The sequence below is a fragment of the Leuciscus leuciscus genome (assembly GCF_965113295.1).
Source record: "Leuciscus leuciscus genome assembly, chromosome: 14".
Lineage (NCBI taxonomy): Eukaryota > Metazoa > Chordata > Actinopteri > Cypriniformes > Leuciscidae > Leuciscus > Leuciscus leuciscus.
In genome coordinates, this window is record NC_138738.1 from 16,232,602 (window position 1) to 16,255,666 (window position 23,065).

General features: G+C 37.2%; 1 protein-coding gene and 1 long non-coding RNA gene across 2 annotated transcripts in view; one reads left to right on the forward strand and one right to left on the reverse strand.

Annotated features, from left to right (window-relative positions):
• The window catches only part of ror1 (receptor tyrosine kinase-like orphan receptor 1), a 110,649-nt gene that overhangs the window by 9,992 nt on the left and 77,592 nt on the right, over window positions 1-23,065 (forward strand). The gene's annotated exons all lie outside the window — the stretch shown is intronic.
• On the reverse strand, window positions 493-13,336 carry LOC309473845. The gene is made up of 2 exons (XR_014197105.1): window positions 7,156-13,336; window positions 493-7,116 (listed from the first exon to the last, which is right to left on the reverse strand). It is a non-coding gene; the product is annotated as an uncharacterized lncRNA (long non-coding RNA).

Consider the following 23,065-nt stretch of genomic DNA (forward strand, 5'->3'; position numbering starts at 1 on the left):
TGCAAACATTCTCACCTATTTTGCACAAAAATTCCATATTAAATGGACCTGAAGCCGTTTATTGAAATTGCTGTTTACATGCTGTTTACATCTGTTTACATGCATGCTGCTCTGTTGTGTAATTAAACGTATAAAACTTCAGCAGCATCTGTGGCCTGGCATGAAATTTGGCTCCACTTTACAGGGTGAACGGGCCTATTACCGACATTTTGAGTTATTATTTCAGACATGCACCACTGGACTGTCGATTTCAAATGGGAGGCACATTTAGTTTGATTCATTACTGTTTTATAGCATGTCAAAACACTAAAGCTGGTATGACAAGTCTATTGTTATTATTTGCCTTCAAATTGCCAGTGGGAAAAAAGTATAAGAAAAAAAAAAAAAAAATTCTGCCTGGTAATTATAGATCTTTTGATTTCCAGTTTCTTCAACTGCAATTATGTATTGTAGTGAAATTGAACTTTTTTATTTTTTTATTTTTTTAATATAGCACAAAAGTCATATAGACCACATTTATGGCACTTTTTGTTTTTGTCTGTAGTAAGGGTATGACGATACACTTAGCTCACGAGACGATATACAATATTGGGTTCACGAGAACGAGACATATTCAATGAAAAAAATACTTTTATTCGACTGAAAGACGAATGCAGGTGCATTTTGAAATGTTTTCTAGGGCTGTCACTAACGATTATTCTGGTAATCGAGGGATTGATCGATCATTTTGACTATCAATCGAGTTATCAGATAATATTTTTTTGTGGTAATACAAATGGACCTAAGTGAACAGTCTTTAAAATGACTTAAAATACATATAATAACAGTGAGGCAAAAATAATTAGTTCAAGCAAAGTATCAAAAGCAAGTAATCATATGGTTTTATTGAACAGCACTGTTAAAATACATATATTTTTAAGTGTGTGTGTGTATGCACATGTCATATATTTAATAAAAACATAATCAACTTATGTACATTATGTATTATAACAAATGCCCAAGGAGGGCACAAACAGCCTGGAGATTGTTGTTTTTACACTTTACAGCATGATCTTGTTTAAGTCTGGCCAAACAACATTTAATTCAAATGTTCTTTAATATTTGGCTACTTTACGATAGAAATGCCACAGCCACTGTAATTTCTTGAACAAGAACATTGTGGACATCAAAACATACAAACTCAGAGCGAGGGTTTGAACGTTTATTTTGAAATTGCGATAAACAACTATTTGTATATTTAGAAACATATTTATGAATTCTCCTTTGCTGGCGTAGGTTTATAAATGATTTACGTTACAAATCTGATTAAATGGTGCATGTTGCGTTCCCAGATGAATGTTATAAGCCAACCAAACTCCCAGCAAATGCAGAGATGCAGTTTGTTAACCGAGCTGATGAGACGCGATTCACACATGTAAATGATAACAGTGCAGCACTTTGCTATGAAACACAAAGCGTGTCAGACTTTGTGAATTGAGTCGTGGCACTTAAAGTGTTGCAATTAATAATTTTTCTCTGGAAGCTTTTGGATTGCTTCAATATTTTGGGTAAACATACATATATAAGAGTAAGAGCATAAGTTAGAATTTTTTTCTCACTTCCTCCTATTGACTGAAAATAACTAGACAGCAGATCCCTCAGGTTTGTGGAGAAATGAAAACACTATGCTTCAGTAGTGTATATTACACTTGCAGCAGGTCACTGAATCTTTCACCAAGATTATGACATTAATCCATCCTCAGAAGGCAATAAAATACCCTCTCAATTTTTACTGCTGTCAACACTTCTGAGTCTATTATTTTATTTCCCTAAAAAAAGCTCCAACCACGAATATGCTTGTAGTTTCTCTTTCTCTCCATTTTCTCTCCTCAAAGTGGAAGTTGCATGCACAACTCGCACTGTTTCTCATCTTGAAGGTGGTCTTGGACGGACCCCAAGATCGCCTGGATGCTTAGTAATATGAAAGCAATTAGCAGCGGTTTCATGGTGTGCTGAGATACGTGCAATAACAAAGTGACTGTGAGTCACTGGTGTCCAAGTTTGAGCTTGTAGTCAAATTTTACCATCTTGGTGTAGGTAAACACCAGTATTTACCACTTGGGATGGATTGCATTTGATGTTTGAGGTCTTTTATTCAGCAAGGATGCATTAAATCATTATCGTGTTATGCAGCACATTTGTGCTTCAGCAAGAACCAATGAGGTTCATTCTCGTGTTACACAGGACATTTGAGCTTCTGCAAGAACCAATGAGGTTCAATCTCGTGTGTTACACAGCATGTTTGTGCTTCTGCAAGAACCAATGAGGTTCATTCTGGTGTTACGCAGCACGTTTGAGCTACAGCAAGAACCAATGAAGTTCATTCTCATGTGTTACGCAGCATGTTTGAGCTTCCACAAGAACCAATGAGGTTCATTCTCGTGTTACACAGCACTAAACTGCTCAATTCATGGATTAGTTTTATGATCTCTTTATGAACTTTTTGAAGCGTTCAAAGTGTCAGTTGCATAACTGTCAATGGAGGGACAGAAAGCTCTCAGATTTCATCAAAAAGATCTTCATTTGTGTTCTGAAGATGAACGAAAGTCTTACGGGTTTGGAACGACATGAGGGTGAGTAATTAATGACAGTATTTTCTTGAACTATCCCTTTAAGTTTAAATAATTTTATGATGTTAGAAGAAACTACAAAAATACATGAAACCAGCACAGTGTACTTGACTGATTGCCAAGGACAAACGTAGAGTGCTCATTAAACAAAAATATTTGACCTAAGACAACTGTGATTGACCAATTGCAATAAAGTATTCTAGAAATGTATCTTCCTTTTCTACAAGAAAAAAAGTCAAAACATTCTCTTCTGGTCTTCAAGCACCTCACACAGTCTGGAAAAAAATTGTAAAATATTCCCAGCTATAATGCCATAAGGGCTTTACACCGGCCACTGCTGTCCCACAAGTCCCTCCTAATTGATTGTCCATTTTCCTTTCCAGAGACCAGGCCAAAGGGGTTCTGTAAGCAAGTAAAAGTGTTTGGCTGTCTGCCAAAGCTTGTCCACTCAGCTTTAACATCTGCATTTGGATGTGTGTCCACAGGTCTGAATACTGTTTTCCGCATCACTCAGCCCTCAGTCTCTGAGTGATACGAACATAAAGCATGATGCCGACAGTGCTTGGCATTTCTCAGCATGTGTGATGTTGTTTTTCAGTTTAGATTTACACCTATATTGAAGCATGTTCCAAAACTAACAGGACGTGATAACACCGAAACAGAGATTAAGATAACAAGGCTGAAATTTCTGGCAAGCACAGCTTGAGATGAGATATTTCTCAGAAGGTAAAGCCATTTTCACCTCTTCTTGAAGAAGCTAGGCCAAAAATAATCTATGTGAAGCATATTTCACAGCTCTTTTGAGCCTTGAAGAAAGCATGGAAAACTTGGAGAAAGCATAGAAAAAGTTTTGTTGGTTTTAAACTATCCGCTATCAGTTTGACTGAACTTGCTGCACATGTCTGGAGAAGAAAAATTGAGTTGAAGGGGGAAATGTATCATCTGAAGGTCTTTTTAAAGCATCTGTTAAGCTTTAAGCTTTGATGTTATAAGCAAAGCATAACTAATAGAGCATGACAAATGTGTTCTTATCAGCATACTGATAACTTCATCTCCATCTTTTAATCTTGGTGCATATTTTTTTAAAGAGTAAGAAATACGATGAAATACAGATGTAGACATCAATTGCAAACTTGGAATGGAAACCAAAAAACTGTTATAATGCTGTGGTCCTTTAATAGCAATAATCTTGATTAATCGGTGTTTGTTACATAAGTGGTTGGAAATTAGTGACTACAGTACAGTATTTTACAAAATGGTACTCAAAAAATGCTGTGATCTTATTGGCTGATCAGAGTGCTTCTGTTTCTTTCTGGCTATGTTTCTTTTTTTCTTTTTGGTATGTCTCTCTCCCGCTCAGACAGCTTTTCCAAATACACTTTTTCCTTCTTTGTCTACCTCTGGACAGGAAATATGCACCCATTTGAGAAGCTTTGGACTGTTCTTCCGTCAAAACAGATATTACAGAGGAGATTTTGAAGGGATACTTCACCCAAAAATTAAAATTCTGTCATTAATTGCCCTCATGTCGTTCCAAACTCATAAGACATTTGTTCATCTAAAGAACACAAATGAAGATATTTTTTGATGAAGTCTGAGAGCTTTTTGTCCCTCAGTTTACAGCTAAGCAACTACCACTTTGATGCTTCAAAAAGTTCATAAATATTTTGTAAAACTAATCCATATGAATTGAGTAGTTTAGGCTACTTTAGGCTTTTATTCACATATAAACATTGATCAGCAAACATAAAGAGAAGCTCAACCGCACCTGCTTGATATGCTATAACAAACCTCTTGCTGAAGCTCAAACATGCTGCGTAACACGAGAATGAACCTCATTGGTTCTTGCTGAAGCTCAAACGTGCTGCGTAACACAAGAATGAACCTCATTGGTTCTTGCTGAAGCTCAAACGTGCTGCGTAACACGAGAATGAACCTCATTGGTTCTTGCTGAAGCTCAAACGTGCTGCGTAACACAAGAATGAACCTCATTGGTTCTTGCTGAAGCTCAAACGTGCTGCGTAACACAAGAATGAACCTCATTGGTTCTTGCTGAAGCTCAAACGTTCTCTGTATGCACTTTTTGAAGTGTCAAAGTGGAAGTTGCTTAGCTGTGTGTGGAGGGACAGAAAGCTCTCAGATTTCATCAAAAAGATCTTAATTTGTGTTCCGAAGATGAATGACATGAGGGTGAGTGGGTTTATCCCTTTAAGGTCTTTTTGTTTTGCCCCCAGTCTGTGGTTGGCAGGATTGTACTTTTTCACACCAGCAGACCCAATTTTACTAATGTAAGTAATGAAAGGAATGAAATGGCCAGATGTTAGTACCACTCTGTTTGACTCCTGGTAGGTAGTTCAATAGGTTGAGAACTTACCTACCTTTTACTGCTGTAAAATACATTTTCAATCACATAGTAGACCATTTACACAGAACGCAAGTCGCAAGATCTAGAGATGTTTTTTTTTTTTTTAAAGGTTAGCTTTTAATTTGTGCATGCGAGTTTTTAAACGCATAAGCAGTTCTCGCCATGGTCAAACATATCCCTCTAACTCATGTTTATGTAGAAAAGCAGCACAATAGAATGGAAACAATATCCTTTCTCACTCTCATGTTGTGCAGTCCCGTATTATTTTCTTTCTTCTGTGAAACACAAAAGGAGAAGTTTAGCAGAATGACTGAGTTGCTCTTTTCTAAGAGTTTTGCATGATAAATAGTAGAAATTTAAGTTATTTTTTACATTTGACTTTCTTGTTGTTCTTCGAAGTATAAATCACTTTCATTGCATTGTCCTTAGGTTTGATGGGAGAAGGATAATATGAAGTTGAAACGAAGTGATGACAATGTGCTTTTTTAAATTATTATTATTTTTAGTTAAAAATATATTTTTGTGGGATTAAAACAATTGTGAATAATAAGGTTGTAGCAACTGTAACTAGAGTTGGTTAATATATAATGCAAAACATTTGGATTAAGCAGTCACTTGAAAAACATAGAAGTCACTAGGCTACGAATTGGCCTATTTTTAGACTATCAGAAGCAGCGGGGCCATGCTTCATTAGAGAAGGTCTGACTGCTTGTTTCATCTCAGTCAGAGATTTGCTTCACACCTCACTGTACAAATATTTAAAAGGAATCCACATGCTTCTAGTACTAGATTGACATATTAAACGGCACGCTGTACTAACTGCAGCGTTATGAATCCCCTGGCTTCAGCCGTGGGATTCAATTATTCCACCGCTGCCATGTTTTCAAGGAAAGCAAACAGGGAGATCTGCAGAACATTGAAGGCAGCTGCAGCTCTCCAGTGAAAAAGGGCACAAAAGACCTGAGGGGGTGCTTCTGAAGGAAATGGAGGGAAAAAACAGGGTGATGGAGAACAAAACTACAGGAGGACGAGGAAGGGGAGGGGGTGAAGATGTTTTATTAATGGTCATACTTTAGAAAGGTAATAGAAATTATAAATTGCAGCAGTCCGTTGAAATGGAACCCTCCGCTTCAGGGTTGTACATTGCAAAACCCGCTGGGTGCTCTGCCTCGAAAGAGTAGACTACTTCAAGACAAGTAGCCGCAACTAGAAATTTGTGTTTCCTGCATAGACAGGAAGTTATAAGAAGGAGAAAGGACTAGACATAAACTCTGATTCTTTGTTGAAAGCAAGAAATCAATAAAGAGGTAGGAGGGATGAGGCTGTCCTGCCCACCCTTGATCAGCCAGTGGTAAGTTTTGAAAAGAGGCTCCCTGTTTTTTTCTTTCTCTAACATGAGAATAACTCTGAACTTTGCAGTGCTACTTGATTGGCATGACGTGAATCTGTAGACCGTTTAAGGAAGGGTTTTTACGAGGGGGTGCTCTTCAAAGGATTCGTTCCCCCCATGTTGGTGGGACTTGAAGCCAAAGGCCCCCAGAGACAGCAGGGTGTCTGAAACCTCAAGGGAAAAAAGGGAAATACTATAGGCCTTTTCTGACACCTGTCTGTCTCTTTGCGTACCTTAACTGTCATAAACGGCTGATTTACATGTTTTTCGGGCTTATAAGTTCTCTGCGGGTTGGCTTCGAGCTTTCTACATTGTGGAAACACCATCTGTGTTTCCGCTTTAGCCGGGTAGACCCTTAAGTGTCGTTTTTTAGCAGATGAGGGATTTTTCCCCCCACTTTGCATGCTTTCTTGTTTTCCCATCCGTGAAATTAAGAGAAATCACTCACAAACAGAGCTTCAGACGAGAGATGGATTCGTCTGCTTGCAAGCTCAAGCTAAAAGTAAGCTGAGTATGAAGCAAAGTTGGTCAAGAAAAATATGAATGTCGGCTTCACAAAAGCTTGTTTGAAAGTCTCTTACTTTGATTTCAAATTCAAATTCCATTGGAGTGTGACCAATTAGATTCAATTCAATTCAATTCCACACTTATGATTTGAAAGGGATTTTGCCCAAACCTGGTTCTCAAAGGTATTTTGGATAATGTCACATTTAGTCTAGACAGTTGTTTTTTAAAGAAGTACTTTTATTCAGCTAGGATTCATTAAACTGATCAAATGTTACAGTAATGACATTTATAATGTAACAAAAGATTTCCATTTAAAATAAATGCTTTTGAACTTTGTGAGAGAAAAAAATTTATCGCAGTTTCCACTAAAATATTAAGCAACAACCTGTGATGATAATAATAAGACATTTTTATTTGGTTTAGTACCAAGAAACAATTATTGTTATCAGCATGAATGATTTCTGAAGGATCATGTGACACTGAAGACTGGAGTAATGATGCTAATTGCCATCACAGGAATAAATTGCATTTAAAAATATGTTAAAATACAAAACAGTCATTTTAAATTTGAATAATATTTCACAATATTGCTGTTTTTACTGTGTTTTAGATCAAATAAATGACTTAATAAAATAAGATACTTTTTTTGTCAAAAACATTAAAGAAAAATCTTACAGACCCCAAACTTTTGAATGGTATTATATGTTTGTCCTTATACACATAGTTGAGTTTCCATTAGAATGCAGTACGCCACAAGAAATATGTCATGGAGGAATGGACACACTGATAGGATCACTTGCCAGTCCTCGTCTTGTCTCCTGATTAGCGGAAAGAACTTGTCCCTGCAGTAGTGTGAGAGATAGGGGAGACTGCACTGACACTTAGCACACTTGACAAATGTAGTCCATAACATGCCTTACAAGTGCTCACACAACCCTCAGCTCATCTGGCAGACGAGAGAAGATAGAAACAACCCATCCAAAATAGAAACAAATTTATTTTAACTTTTGGATTAGAATAGATGAACTGTGTAGAGGGAATTATGATTAGTATTTGGAAGCAAGGCAAGAAAAATCACATTATTTTGTACTGGGTTACTCTATTTTGTTTTGTTTTGTTTTTTACATTAGACATTTTACATTTTATACTACTGAGCAATTATATATCCTATATCGCCTGATTAAATATCAAGTATCGAAACATGGCAATAAATAATAAATTACTATACTGGCTGATAACTGATATTTTCATGATATATTGTGAATCTCTTGACTAGAGTATGGTTGAACTAGGTGGGTTTGGAGGGAATAAGTGAATGAGAGAGAAATGATCAGTACTCATAGTCCTGGCATGTTGACCATGTCATCAGAATGTAGGTAACACTGGACAAAGAAAACAGAATGGAAAGACTTACCAGATCCTAGCAAACACAACCCAGACTCAAACATCTGCAGCACTGACCGTGTGTGTGTGTATGTGTGTATATGTGTGCACATTCAATCGCCTTTGTGTGTGGCCACATTCGTGTGTGTGTGTGCTTGAGTGATAGACAACAGTGGTTCGTTGTCATTCATTTGTCATTACCACACTAACAGGTTTTCACTCGAAAAACAGAAGCCTTGAAATTACTTTTACGGCATATGTATTTTTGTTAGGGCTTGTTTGCGTGCATTAATACATGCATTTATACATTAGCATACTTCTACCAATATCCTTGATAATCTACCAATAGCCTTGTCAATGGATATCCATCCATCTATCGACTGAGTAAAATATGACCAATTTGATCATTATTAAGCTTTTTAGAAACCCTTTTTAAACTTTATAGCTAAACTGCATTTAAATTTTGAGCAGACATCAACACAACATGCTTGAATGCATTTAGCTTGAATGGTGAAAAAGTGCTACTGTGTCATGTGGGTGCCTTATAATATTATGTGTGAACCTGGATTAGGAGGATTTTTAGACCAAACTATCTCTGTGTTGGTTCGGGTTTGTTCTGTTTAAATTACTTTTCCATTGCAGGTTCTTAAGCCAAGAATATCCTCTGTTTATGATCCTTGGGAGGCTGGGTTTAAAAATTAAGTTGGCTGGCATTTTCCTGATGAAAATGACCTTTTTATGTAAACTATGAACTCATAAGACCGAACAAAGCCTTGTGTTTAAGCCACATACACACAGTGCTCAATTTATTAAGCAGTGAACTTGGCCAAACACTATAATACAACGACTCTCTAAACCCCTCATTCTCAGAATCGGTTTAAGTGATTTTGTGGTCAAAAAGCCACTTTTCTCCACCATGCACAGTAATATTGATATATTGTTGTTCCTTCTTTGGTAAATTGGAGTTAAAATGTATCTTCTGTCTCATGTAACATGGGCTTCTCATGCAGTCACAGTCTGTATCCCGCCTCAGTAAATCACGCCTGACTTGTGGCGTTCGGGTTCTCCTGGTTCACCCAGGCAAAGTCTGTACCCGCACATCCTGCGGGTCAACCTTCAGCTCACATTGTAAATTCAGCTCGCCTCCTTCAAGAATAAAGCTCTGTGAAGCCTGGAGACATTTAGCTTGGCCATGAATACCGGTTTGCCGAGCACTGGAGAAGAAAGTCTGTGTTAAAAACAGAGGGGCTAAATGTAACTGTAGACATGTGTTGAGCCGAGACACTTGAGACAGAGGTGAGAAAAAGTGCATAACGCATGACTGAGTAACATACAGTATATCTATACAGTTTTTTTTTAAAAACTGTTTTTATTTGATACAAATATCTCTGTCATATGTGCACTGTATCCAGGCTTTATTTGATTTTATTGGATCAGGTTTTGCATACAAAGTGTGTTCCTCTCGTGCTTGGACTATCTGTGCCTCAGTTTGAACTCTGCAGACCATTTTACTATAGTAGGCTTGAGAAAAGAGAATGTTAACACTACTTACAAATAGTAAGTTTATGTGTATTGTAATCAAATTTGAGTTAAAATGACTAATGACTGCTGAGCTGCTCTTTTAAAGTATAGGTGTTGTAGATATCAAGAAAATTGTTACTCAAGTTTTTGTACAAACTTTTTTACACCCTTTTTTTTTGTTCGTTCATCATAGGTCAAAGAACATGTGGGTCAAAGGGCAATGTGGGCAACCTGCGGACCTACAGAATGTATTCAGTAGGTTCTTCATTGAATTAAGTACATAGTAATTCAGATGCAGGTTATGAGCATCCCTGTACTCTAGGGATGACATTTCTGGAAAAAGAATGCTCAGATGTTAGCTCAATATAACAAAACCTTATTTTAGGAATGCCCTCAAATGCTAGTAAATGTTTTTCTTAAAGCTGTGAAAGTGCAAAAAAGGGTCGAATTAGTATTTAGAAGTAAATATAAAGTCCTTATTTAATGTGTATGCATGTGTGACTGTTTCCATGTTGCAGTGGGTAAAGAAGAGTGCTGTTGTATCATTAATCAGTTTTAGTTTTAGAAAGAAATATCTCAAATGAGTTCTCAGTAGTTTCTCCCAAATACCAATGAGAGTAAATGGAGATCAAAAGGAAATTTATCACATGTCTAGTCTATAGTATCTAAAAGTATAATTCAACAAAATTTGCTCAACTTGATCTGCAATCAAAAATCAAAAAAGAGATTTCAAAATGAAATCAAACAGTTATCAGATTCTTCAACAATACAATATTATTGCACTTAATTATCCATATTAATTTTATAGCTCTGTTATACTCAGTATATATTCACAGTACTTCTCCCAAGGAACTTTATACGGAAAATGTTACACCTGATTAACTCCATTAAGACTCCTGAGATCATCAGCAACATCAGAGCATTACCGTTTCCCTCTATACAGTTTTCCTCATCTGCACCTCTAGCCGTCACTGCACATCTAAACAGATTTTCAAAGTATCAGCTCTTATTTTCCATAAGTCTTGAGCCCCTTTGAAAAATATTTAGCTTTCCTGTCAACAATGGACTTTGAAGGAGTCCGAGAAAAGGGCCTGCTGGAGTGGTCGGCATTGTCAGCAAAGAGGCAGATTTAGTTTCTGTTAGCACTGTCTAATTGTCTGCATACCCCTTTCCCGGATTCCTCTGAGGACGGCCCAAGCACCATTGTCTACTGATGCCTTTGGGATCTACTGATTTGAAACTAACGGAGCACATGAATGGAGGTTATTGTTGTGTGTATGAGTATGTAATGAGGAAAAAAACATGAGAGTTGACAGAAAATTGAGTGGGTGTCAGAACGTTATTTATACTGTATAGATGTGTGTGTAGACACATTCTTTTTACATTAAACAAAATCTTGTGAGACTAAATTCATTTGTACAGTCTCCAGGGCTGCTTTGTCTTCGCTCTGGCCTGCTCGGCGGCACCCTACCTGGGCTTGCCTGGTTACGTGGCCCCCCTCCTGTGGATGTCGATCTTGGAGCTTGAAGCGTGACAAAAGAAGTCTTTGGTTGGGTAACTGGTGGGCAGGCTGGAGGTGGTGCCAGCTGTCTGTCAAAAGCCAGCGTGATGAATGCAGGTGGTGCCGATTCATAGATCAGACGTTGGAGGGGGGTTGAAGGAGGACAGGAATAATGATTGTTATCGCTGGCCCTCATCTCCACCTTGTGTGTGATCTTCTCATGGCTGGTTATGTTTACTGAGAACCATGGCAGAGGGTGAACAAAGCTTAACATATGTTGGAAAGACCCATCTTGTCTGATTCTTTCTCAGTATCCATATTTTGCTCCTTGCTTTCTCAATTCTCTTTTGTCTGTTTAATTGGATACCATCCTTTTTCTTCTAGAACCTTTAAAGCAGGAATTCCCAAACTTTTTTGTTTGCCCCTTTGACCTAAATTGTTTATTTGAAGTATTCCCTGAGATTTTAACACGTTTGCTGATTCACGGTGATGTCGGTTAATGCAGGTGAACAAAATATTGTTTGTTTTCGTTTTTAAATATAAATTTTTTAATGATGTAATTAATTCGCTTTTCATCAACTCATACACCCCAGTTTAGGAAACCTTGCCTTAAAGGAAAAGTTATTGTTTACCCACCCTCATGATTTTCAAAACCGTATAACTTTTTGTCTTCCATGAGACAAAAGGAAACATTGTGGTTGCTTTTTTCCATGCAATTACATTGAATGAGGATTGAAGCTTTCAACCTTGAAAAAGGGAAATAAAACCATCGTAAAAGTATCATAAAAGTAGTCCAAACTTTTGTGCATCTTGTTGTTATTTACTGAAAATCTTTCCTATTACTTTCAAATCTTTTTAATAAATTAGTTGACTTCGTTCATAACATGGGACTGAATAATTAGTTCATAAATTGGACTGATTTGGTTCTCGATTTCTACTCATTAATTCCAATGAAGATTATCAGTGAACAATGGCTTTCACTAAAAGCTATCATATGATGTCTGAAGAAGTGGTATGGACTACCTTTATACTTTTCATCCATTCCGAAGCTTTAGTCCCCATTCATTGTAAATGCATGGAAAAGATCGACAAGCACAATTGTCAGAATATCATATTTTGTGTTCCACGGGACGGGAGAGAGAACGTCTAACAGGTTTGGAACAACAAGACATAATACATAATTACAGAAATAAAATTCGTTTTTTGGGTGAACTATCCTTTTAAACTCTACCTCATCCACTTGCAACGGAGTATTATATCAAAAGCTCTGACATTTCCCGACCCATCTCGGCCAGGGTAAACAGAACCGCTGTGAACGGTTCTTCTCAGTGGGTGATCTCTACGGGTTTGGATTGTTAATATGAGCTGGAATTCACTGTAGTCCATCAGATCCCAGTGTTCTCTGAACGTTTCCTCTACTCAGGTGTACGGATGAATAGAGGCCACAGGGTCATTTGTGTTTATTCAGAATCTCATAAGTTTCTTGTCATTCAAAAAGAAGGCTAGCAGAAAAGGCTGCTATAGAAATTGCAGTTGGGTAAATTTTCTTGCACTGGGTTCAGCATTTTTACAACCAGTGTTATTCATCACTGACCTCCAATCATACACAAGAGCATGCGCCTGCTGGCAGCTGTTGAGAGGAGATGGATGCGGTATGTTATTGATGGTGACGTTGGAGTTTTTCTTGCAGACGGAACCCCCTGTTTGTGTCCATGTGTTTGCCCACTTCAGAGACACACCTTTGGGACCCAGACATGTGCCTGGATCTTTTAGGGTAACACCCAAAAGCTTTTCTTTTACTATATAAGCCACCGTGGCTAATGTTAACCTTCAACATGGGTAATAACATCATGCATAGTGTTTTAAGGCTTTTAATAGAGACTCAGAAGCAGAAAGGGGTGATTTGGATTACTGTAGAGTGGAGCATTGAGAACTGAATCCAGGTTAACATATGCTTTCGAGAAAATTATTATTTATTCATTAGTAAACCCCAGACATTTTAAGGGACTGTCATTCGTTTGTTTAGTCTAAACCGTAATGGGGCCAGCTCCAAATTGGGGGGCCAGCTCCAAATTGGGGGGCCAGCTCCAAATTGGGTGACCAGACGTCCCGAAAAATTCGGGACAGTCCCGAAATCTAAGATATTGTCCCGAATATTATACTAGCAAAATCTTGAGTAGTTATTGTCTGATAAAACATTAAAAACTGTCTATGGAGGTTGAGTCATCCTGCAGCCAGCCCCCGCCGGCTGCTCATTGGCTGCAGCATCTTTTTTTTAAGTTCTAAGATTTTTTCTTTTTCTAAGATACCGTAGGCGCGAATTTAGATATGCATTGATAAGCGAGCGCAAGTTGCAGCAGCCACGAGGACAGTGAATGTGCTGCCAGTCGTAAAGGAGTGATTGATTGGTCACGGCACTGTGTGCAAAAAATACTTGGGCCTAATGTCTGATGTCGGGTTACACAAAGCAAATCATCTACCCAATTATTTAGTTTTCTTATTTAATGACCGACAATTTAGTTGTAATAATAAATAATTTTGTTATAAGGCTTATTACTGTTAGGCTATAGGCTGAAAGGTCTGATTTACGCACACTGTTACAACAGTCATTGTTTTTTCACAATGACATTTGAGTTCATGATTTTAATGTTGTTGTTTTTTGTGGCAGACTAAAGACTAATGACAGACTGTCGATCTTTGAATAAAAATATGTTTGGTTCAGGTTTGAAATTCATAATTTTTTATTATAGGATAGTCTAATATCATAGGCCTACTCCGAATTCAGTAAAAAATGTAGGGATGCGATTTGGTCAATTCAAAAAAGCGAATTAATGTTTTTATTGTTATAAATAACTAATAAAAAACTTATATTGTACATACTATTTTGTCAAAAAAATTGGAAAAAATATATTATTTAAAAAAATACCAAAAACAGATGTTTAATTTTTTTTAAATAATAAATATTATATTGTATTATGTACTATTTTGCTTGTTGTTGTTTTTTTTGTAATGTGTTGTAGTGTAGAGTATAAGAAAGGCATTTCAAATAAAATGTATTATTATTATTTATTTATTTTTAAATTATCATAGTTCTAATCAGTGGATTTTAATAATAAATGTGGTATTATACAGGAGATTTAGTGTGTACGGTCTCAAACTGAGTTAGATAAACATTTTAGTTTATAAGAATTCATAATCCACATACTACTGCTATAAATATTTTTTGATAAAGCTTGTTGATAAATTATTTTAATATTGTATGCTTGTTTCAACTAAGCTTAAGGCAAAGTTTTAACTTGTCTTGAATGAGCAGAAACAAGATCTTACAGTTAAATATTCAACATCGCCTGCTAAATACCCAGTATTGACTGATCAGTAATATCACAATATATCGTGCATCTCTAGTAAATGTCTTCATCTTGGGAAGTCGTTAAACTTGGAAACTGTCAATTTGGAAGTGTTAATCCCAAATCCCTCGGATGGATTTGGAATGCTATTTAAGTGTCTAAATAGATGAAAAGAGCATGTGTGTTAGGAGTATTAGAATAAATCCAAGACCAGCTAGCCCAGCACTGTTTTCACTCTCTCGCAAACACAAAGCCGTTGAGCGATTCTGTGCCATGTGAGAGACATTTCAGATGTTTATGTAAGCAGTGAACAGGCCCAGCTGCTCACATCTGGATCTGTGGTGATGCTCAGTTAGGAAGAGAGAAGAAAAAGCTCTGTTCTTCTGCACATCTTAAGCGGTATACTCCCACAATAAACAGATCAATTGAAGATAATAGCTCTTATACCTACAGAGTATTCACGCATGTCAGAGGTTCTTCCTCGAGGACTGTGGTTCTCTGGCACTACATGGCTGTGCACACAAGAGAAATTTTCCGACAAAACAAAGGAACTAAACACGTTCTTTTGTCTAGTGTGTGGCCTTAAAACCACTAACCCCAAACTTATGTACTGTATCCATCTTAATGTACTTATTATTATAATTTTTTTTACAAATCTATCCTAAGCTATACCAAAAGTGGATCTACTAATCCAGTGCCCTTCTTCTTCCTCCCATGGTGCCACAGAATTTCCAGCTAGTGACACACTGCAAGGCAACCGCAGAAGACCATGTACAATCTAATGTCTTTCAGGCTCAGTAACATGATGCACCATCTACAACTAAACAAAACAGCCCTTCAGAAACGGAGGGGATCACCTCTAGCTCTAGCTTTTGGATGGATGAGATAGTGCCAAAAGCAAACATTGATTCTCACTACTCCCCTCCTGAGATCCATCCTGAGTTTCCCTGAAACGCCATGGTGCAATTTCTAAAATCTGATTTCAGTATCCAAATTATTTACATTTGACTTGGCTTGACGCAATATGTTTCAGCTCTGCAACTGGCATATTGTATGGTTTGTCAGCTAGGGGATGATGACATTGGCATTGTCTCAGAAAGGACAACAACTCTTTTGACCTCTTGAATTGCATGTATTTTGAAAAAGTATGTTTTTGATTATTGAGGACAGCGTGTAATGTAAGCAATGATTTTCATTCACATGCCTTCCAGTTATCTCCAGGTCTTCCTAGAATATTGTGGCAAAAGTCAGAGTGGCACGGTTTCAAAAAGCGCTTATGGTCTGATTGTCAGGACATGCGAGGAGCCACAGGATACATGTGGGCAACACATGAGGAAATGATGCGATGGTTCTGTGAAATCAGCTCATATTAAATGACCGGGCGGCTTCGATCCTCTGTGAAACTTTTACGGCTCTGTATTAACAGTTCAAGCTGCTTGAGATTGTTTTTCAAAACAAGGATAATTGCCATCGCAGCTTAATCGAATACAGGCTGAAACTGTAGGAGTGCACCTACTCTATGTGAGTGTGCGGCAGTAAGAGTAAAGCACAACCAGAACGCTCTGAAACACAACGTTCTAAGACACCATGAACCATTTCCCACCAGCATTACAATTAAAAGCAGAGCTCATCAGTGGACTCATTATGGTGAACTATTTTGCTGACGGAACAAATGTGTTTTTTATCTTTGCGAGCTGTCAGGACACAGTGTTTTGCCATGTTTAACAAGTTGTTTTGAAAGTGTTTTTGGAAACGAAAACGGTCACTCTATAAATAGAAAAAATAAACACTGCAACTTTTTAAAAATTATTTTTCCAAAAATATGTTTTGTGTGGTTTTCCAGTAAAGAAATAAAATAAATAAATAATGGAAAAAAGTTAACAGATACAAATGTTTTGAATTATTATTATTATTAAACCCATTGGCAATTTTTGTTCATGCTTAAATCTATTCAAATCAGTGAGGTTTATGCTTAAAGTGGTCATGAACTGAGAATTCAAATGTTCCTTGATCTTTTGACAGTTAAGAGGTAATATCCAATAAGTTTCAAAACTCAAAACTTCCTGTTATTCCAAAAACAGCTTGTATTGAAACCAAGGCTTGAAAACGACAGGATCTGAAAAGTGGGGACTTATGACGTAACAGGGCAGCAAAAGACCGCCTTTGTCATCGTCATTTTAAATATACCTTTTCTCATATATGTTTTTTCTTGAATGTCAGAAGCATCTTTGTCTTTTCTCACTTGCTGATTTATCCATTTATATGGCAAAAGCTACCAAAGTGCAAGTATTTTAGTGTTGATGGTCTGAAAGTATGTCTGGTCTGAACTGCATTATCCATGGAAAGAAATGGTTGGTTCAACCTGCTTTTAATGAAGAATAACTATTATCTGTCAATTTCAAGGCTTTTCCTGCATGTTATTTTAAGGAAAAACTAATGTCTGGACCAGATACACAGCAAACTGCTTAACAGCTTGAAATAAGTGTTGCGAGGAAACAGATGCCTGACTTCAGCATGAAACAGAATAGAAAAGGCATGCTATTGTCAGTAATAAGTCCTTGGGTGAGTAAGTCGTGTGTATCGAGTGTGTAGTTTTGCAGTTGATTATAGGGAATTAGTCCCTATAGAATTTCAAATTCTCCAGAAGACTATTTTACCAAATGGATTTAGCTATCCATGGCTGCCCAACCCTTCATAGTAGGGCGTGCACAGCTACTAATTTTCACTAGTCAGCTAGTCATGCATAAAAATTGTTGACTAGTTGGTAAGTCAGGGTTGACCACTGGGAATCACAAGTTATACCACCTTTTCCAGCCAGCTCATGCAGCTGAAATGTTAAAACCTTGGACCTTGGAAATCTCTATTGCCGGACACATTCTGCTTTTGTTGTCATGAATGGTTCAAAATGTCCCAATATCTTATAGTTTATGTCAGCCTTTAGCCATGCAAGGCTCATTTGGTTCATGGATGTCAGAGTGGTTCGCAAGAATTTTGGATTGTATGTGAACACTCAAATAAATTCAGACAGTTACAGAAGTCTTTGTGAACACAACATCCTCCAGTTTGGCTGTTAACATTGATGTAATTCCAAATATATTTAGCTATTGCAGGATACCATACTAAATTACATTACACAAATACACTGGGTGCAGGTTGTGTACTGCTATAGCCATATAGAACCACCATACTATACCCAGTGTAAAACCAGTTTGTATCTGACTTGAGAAGAAAAGCTGCACAGTATGCAGTACAATGACTAGATTTCAGAGAGCATAACTTGAATGTTTTTACCCAATGATCACATTTTGTTTTTGTTTCAATTTTATCTCTGTTTTTGAGGTTTATGCTTTTTACAAACAAATTCAACATATTCTTAAAAGATAATATTAATAGTCTTAATATTTTACACAATTTGAATGTATATTTATTTTGTTAAAACATGACATTAACATTATGTAGCATTATTATAACAAATCCTTTTTTCCATGTCATTTTTTTTCAGGTGCGCTAGTCCATTCTTTTTTGATAGTCAAATTTAAATGCTACTACCCAAGTTTCATCAGCTACCACAATTTTTTTTTAAACTGCATAATTGGTGGTTTTGCATAATTGGCAAAAGTGGTTGATTTTTAACCTGCACAGTTGTTTAATAATCAGTAACATTTTATTATGTTTATTTTGTTTGTTGACATGACATGTCAGTCAGAGGCATTAATTGCTACATTTCAATACGGCATGTCAGTTCTTCTTAGACTTTGCAAACGTGTAGTAGCTGACGACATTTTCTTGTCAGATTCTACTCAACGTTTTTACTCCAAAGAAAAACAAAATTAGGCTACAAGAAAGCGTTCTTTTCCAAACCAACTCTCAACAGACCATCATAAGAGGGGGTGGAGCCACACGCTTTTGACTGACGGCCTGAGCAAACAAATGAGAAACCAGAATGTTTGTGTGGTCATTTGTGGGTTTAGCCCTCTATTTGCATGCCATTACCTGCTTCTGTCAGCCCACAAAGTGTTCATTCATACTTTCACTCCTACATTGCATATGGTTGGAGAACACACACATGCACATAAACACACGTGCAAGTTAAGCGTGTAGATTGGAACCTAAACACACATTCAAAAGCGTAAATAATCACTCACCATGATCTGTCTCAACATAAATAGAAAGACAGCTGCCAGGGGTGGTTAGAATTACCTCTGGAAATGACAGTTGTCAGGATGGTACTCTTGTTAGCAAGTGTCGCAGTGTGCTGAAAGGACGTTTCGGTTGATAAGTTGCTCTTGACACACGGACGTTTGCGTTCAGGAAGGTTTGTGGATTGACAATGTGGCAGTGAGGAAAAGTTAATGTAGAGAAACACTTTTAGATTTGTGTTTTATGAATTACTTGCCTCTGCTGAGTTGTAATATCAGCACTTAGCCAAGTATTGATGGTCCCTTTGCTAATTGGCTAGCGTCAATGTGTTACATGACCACTAAAGAGACATTCATCAAACAGGGTGTGCAGATTTTCCAACAAGTTGATTCCTTGTGGAAAACAAATCCCTCTCCTGCACACTGTGTCATCGGTCCATCCATCAAATGGACAGTGTTGAAAAGCTCTGAAATGGTATTTTGTTTTGCAACAGTTAAGCAAGACTGGGCAGAGTGAAGGAACAGTATAATGTAGTATTGTGCTTGTGTGTTGAGTGAGTAGAGGAAGCCTTGTAGATGATGAAAGAACGGAGGAGGGAGTCAGGGTGAGGATTTAAACAAGTTATTGCTACTGATGATGAACTGCGTCTCACTGATAGCATTGTTTATTTGTGCATGCTGTCTGCGCCTTAGCACCTAATTCACTGAAGCAGATGTTACCGATTAACAGACCGTGATCCAGATATATACCCCGAATTGGTTCCTTTCCTTTTTTTTTATAATTATAAACCAAACTAAGACTTGAGATGCATTCAATGTTTACTTGCCTACTAAATAATGCTAAAAACAGCACAGCCAAAAGGTAGTATGTCCGAATACACAGTAGGCCTATTCGAAAAACAGTCTTTTGTCATGATTTGAGCACTTCTTAGAAACAAAATTTATAAGATAGTTGTTGTCAAATTTAATTAATTTCAAATATGAAATTTAATTGCAAGCTTGGCGAACAGCTTTGGAGAATTTGATGTTTCCCCATTTAAAGAGATATGAGCTGTTCTTCCATGACCATGACCATGACTGAAATAGCGGCCCATTTCAAAGATGGCCGCCACGTGAAATGACTTGCCTTAAAGGGACTACTTACACTGTTGGTCATATGACAACGCCAGCATGACAATTACATTCATACTTCCCACATAGTATATAGAACATACTTTTTTAATGGTCGCAATGTAAGTTCTTCATCAAATGTACCTTCTCAGACCATTTATATGATTTTGGATGCAGAATAGAGGTTTGAGCATTGTGATAACAGCGAAGACTAACAGTGTGAGAATTAATTAATTAATTTATTTATTTTGTGGTGTCGTCGACTCCCGACTCTATCTAATTTTATCTCTTATACATTAAAATAATGTCCCAACATTACTTTAAAGCCAAAGACGTGGTTAAAGGGATGGTTCGGAGTAATTTCAACATAGGGTCCTTTGCACCATGAACTCGAGCCAAACACCCTTGGTCGAACATTATTAAAGTTAGAGCTTATTTAGAGATATCAGCCGAATGTCTTAGTGCAGGCGCTAATGGATCCTACGATGTATCTCGTAAATTACCCCACTAATAATGCCCAGAATGGTACCAAACCATACAGTAGTACAAATAGGTTCTGTACTCATAAAACGAGGCATTGGAAAGTTTGTAAGTACATCAGGAGTTTGTTTAAATAACACTTGCCTGATGGCTTATGCTACAGCTAACCCGGACGAGGTCACTTCCGTGATTTGGGAAAAGCCTGTAAAAGTCCGGGCAGAAAGCGATGCATACCAACAAAATATTAGTGCATTCCTGGAACTGGGCGTCGTTACACTACATCCTTATGCATCGCTTTCTGCCAGGACTTTTACGGCCTTTTCCCAAATCACGGAAGTGACCTCGACGTCTGGGTTAGCTGTAGCATAAGCCATCAGGCAAGTGTTATTTAAATAAACTCCTGATGTACTTACAAACTTTCCAATGCATTGTTTGGCTCGAGATCAGGTTGAAATTACTCCGAACCATCCCTTTAACATGGATTCTGAGTAGGTGATAAAATAAACCACACAAACTGTTAAATTACTTCACCCCTTTAAAGTTTGCTTTAGTCTTTCTTATAAGATGCAAATCTATATGGAAGGATGAGCTAATCCGACAAAGGGCAGGGTTGAGTAACAGTCTCTTTGTGTGTTTTTTTGGCTCTTTCATGTGAGAATCCGAGACCCAATTAAACACTAATTATCTAAGTCAGGCTCTCAACCATAAAGTAATTCAGAAACGAAGGGGGTGTTCAGTTGCAGCAGCATCTCTGAGTTGCAGAAGAGACAAGGCAGAGATTAGGGGAAAATGTGAAAGGAAGGCAGAGAAACCAAATGAGTCGTCTAAGCCAAATCATTATGTGTGCATGTGAGTGCTGGCAGTGCCTTTTTGTGGTCAATCTGAAGTTCTCTGTGACCCGCTGGTGACCTGTCCTCCCCCTCTGTGTCACAGGCCACTCGAGGTGCGGGTTAATGAGTTGCTTCACAGTTCCCACAGTCCGACACCAGCATATCTTTCTCATTTCTATGAACTGCTCCTATCTAATCTCAGATAGAGACGTTAACATCCATCTCCGGTGATCTGATCAAAGTTGGTCAGCCAAGATAGATTGCCATTTACACCTGGTAGTAGTATGCATGTCAGATGCATCTCCTTTGGCCGCTAGAGATCAAATTTCAATGAGTGGATGGTCTTATTTCAGGTCTACATATATACACTACTGTTAAAATGTTTAGCTTTAGGGTCATTAAGATTTGTTTTAAAAAAATTAATACTTTTATTCAACAATGATGCATTAAATTGATTCAAAATGAGAGTAAAAGCCTTTACATTGAAAAAAAAAATCTATTTAGAATATATGTTATTGTTTTGAACTTTCTATTCATCAAATAGGCAAAAAAATGTAAGTCACGGTATCACAGTTTCCACAAAAATATTAAGCACCACAACCGTTTTAAACACTGAAAACCATGAGAAATGTTGTTTGAGCACTAAATCAGCATATAAGAATGATTTCTGAATGATCATGTGATGCTAAACACTGTAATGGCAGCTGAAAATGTAGCTTTGCCATCACAGGAATAAATGACATTTTAACATATATTAAACTAGAAAACAGTTATTTTTAAAATGTAATAATGTTTCATGTAATGTTTTCATGTAATATTGCTGTTTTTACTGTATTTTTGAGCAAATAAATGCAGCCTTGGAAAAAACTAATATTAATTAAATTAATTAATAATTAAATATGACAGACCCCAAACTTTTGAATGATAGCGTATGTCACTTACTACATCAGAGTGAAAAGTTTAAAAAACAACAACAACGTTTACACACTGTTACTCCACAAAATAATATTTTAATTTCATCAAAAGCGTGATGTCAAGCACAATTCACATTTTTATTTTAGCCAAGAACCAGAGCATCTGATGTGAACATTTTAGGCCCTGTTTGCAGCAGTATTTACTTAGTATTTATTTATTGATTGGATCACGAAAACAGATGTAAACAAGGTGTAAATAAGGCTTTGGATTGGCCACAACAAACACTCAAAGTGTCTGTTGAAATATCGTTTGCTTGCGACACAGTGTAAACTGTGAAAGGTTCTTCACTGTTAATCTGTCAATCACTCTGCTCTTGAATTTTGCCAGTGGCAGCACAGTGATTCGCTCTGGTTAGGAGGAGAGAAATGCATTTACACTGCAGGTCTATTTAAGAGCTGCAGATGTGATGGTAAGCTAATGCTCTGAGCTCTGCTTGTTTTGCAGCGGTCACTCTGGTATCAGTGTCAGGGGCTAAAATTGCCCCTCATGAATCCAGTTGAGTGTCATTTGCGTGATTACATCACTGGTTATCTGCACTTCACCCGAATCTACTCATACATGCATATGACCGAATAAAATGTTTGTGGTAAGAATAAGATAAACATTTTCTTTTTGGAGGCAACCGTTTTTTTGTGCATTTTTGAACATGACTGATCTACAATATATAGTTATGAAATCAGAGACCTTCCTCTCAATGAAATCTGATCATATTCATAAATGGTCTCAAGAGACGCATCTGCTTTTGGCTGACCACTTATGATCAGATCGCCAAAGACTGATGTCAATACCAGGATCACACATGTCTGTTAATCACCTCAGCCAAGACTTTTACTATTTTATTGTCAGTCCAGATGCTAAATCACTATCACTTACAGCTAGTATCTAGTTTTCGGATATGATGTTATACT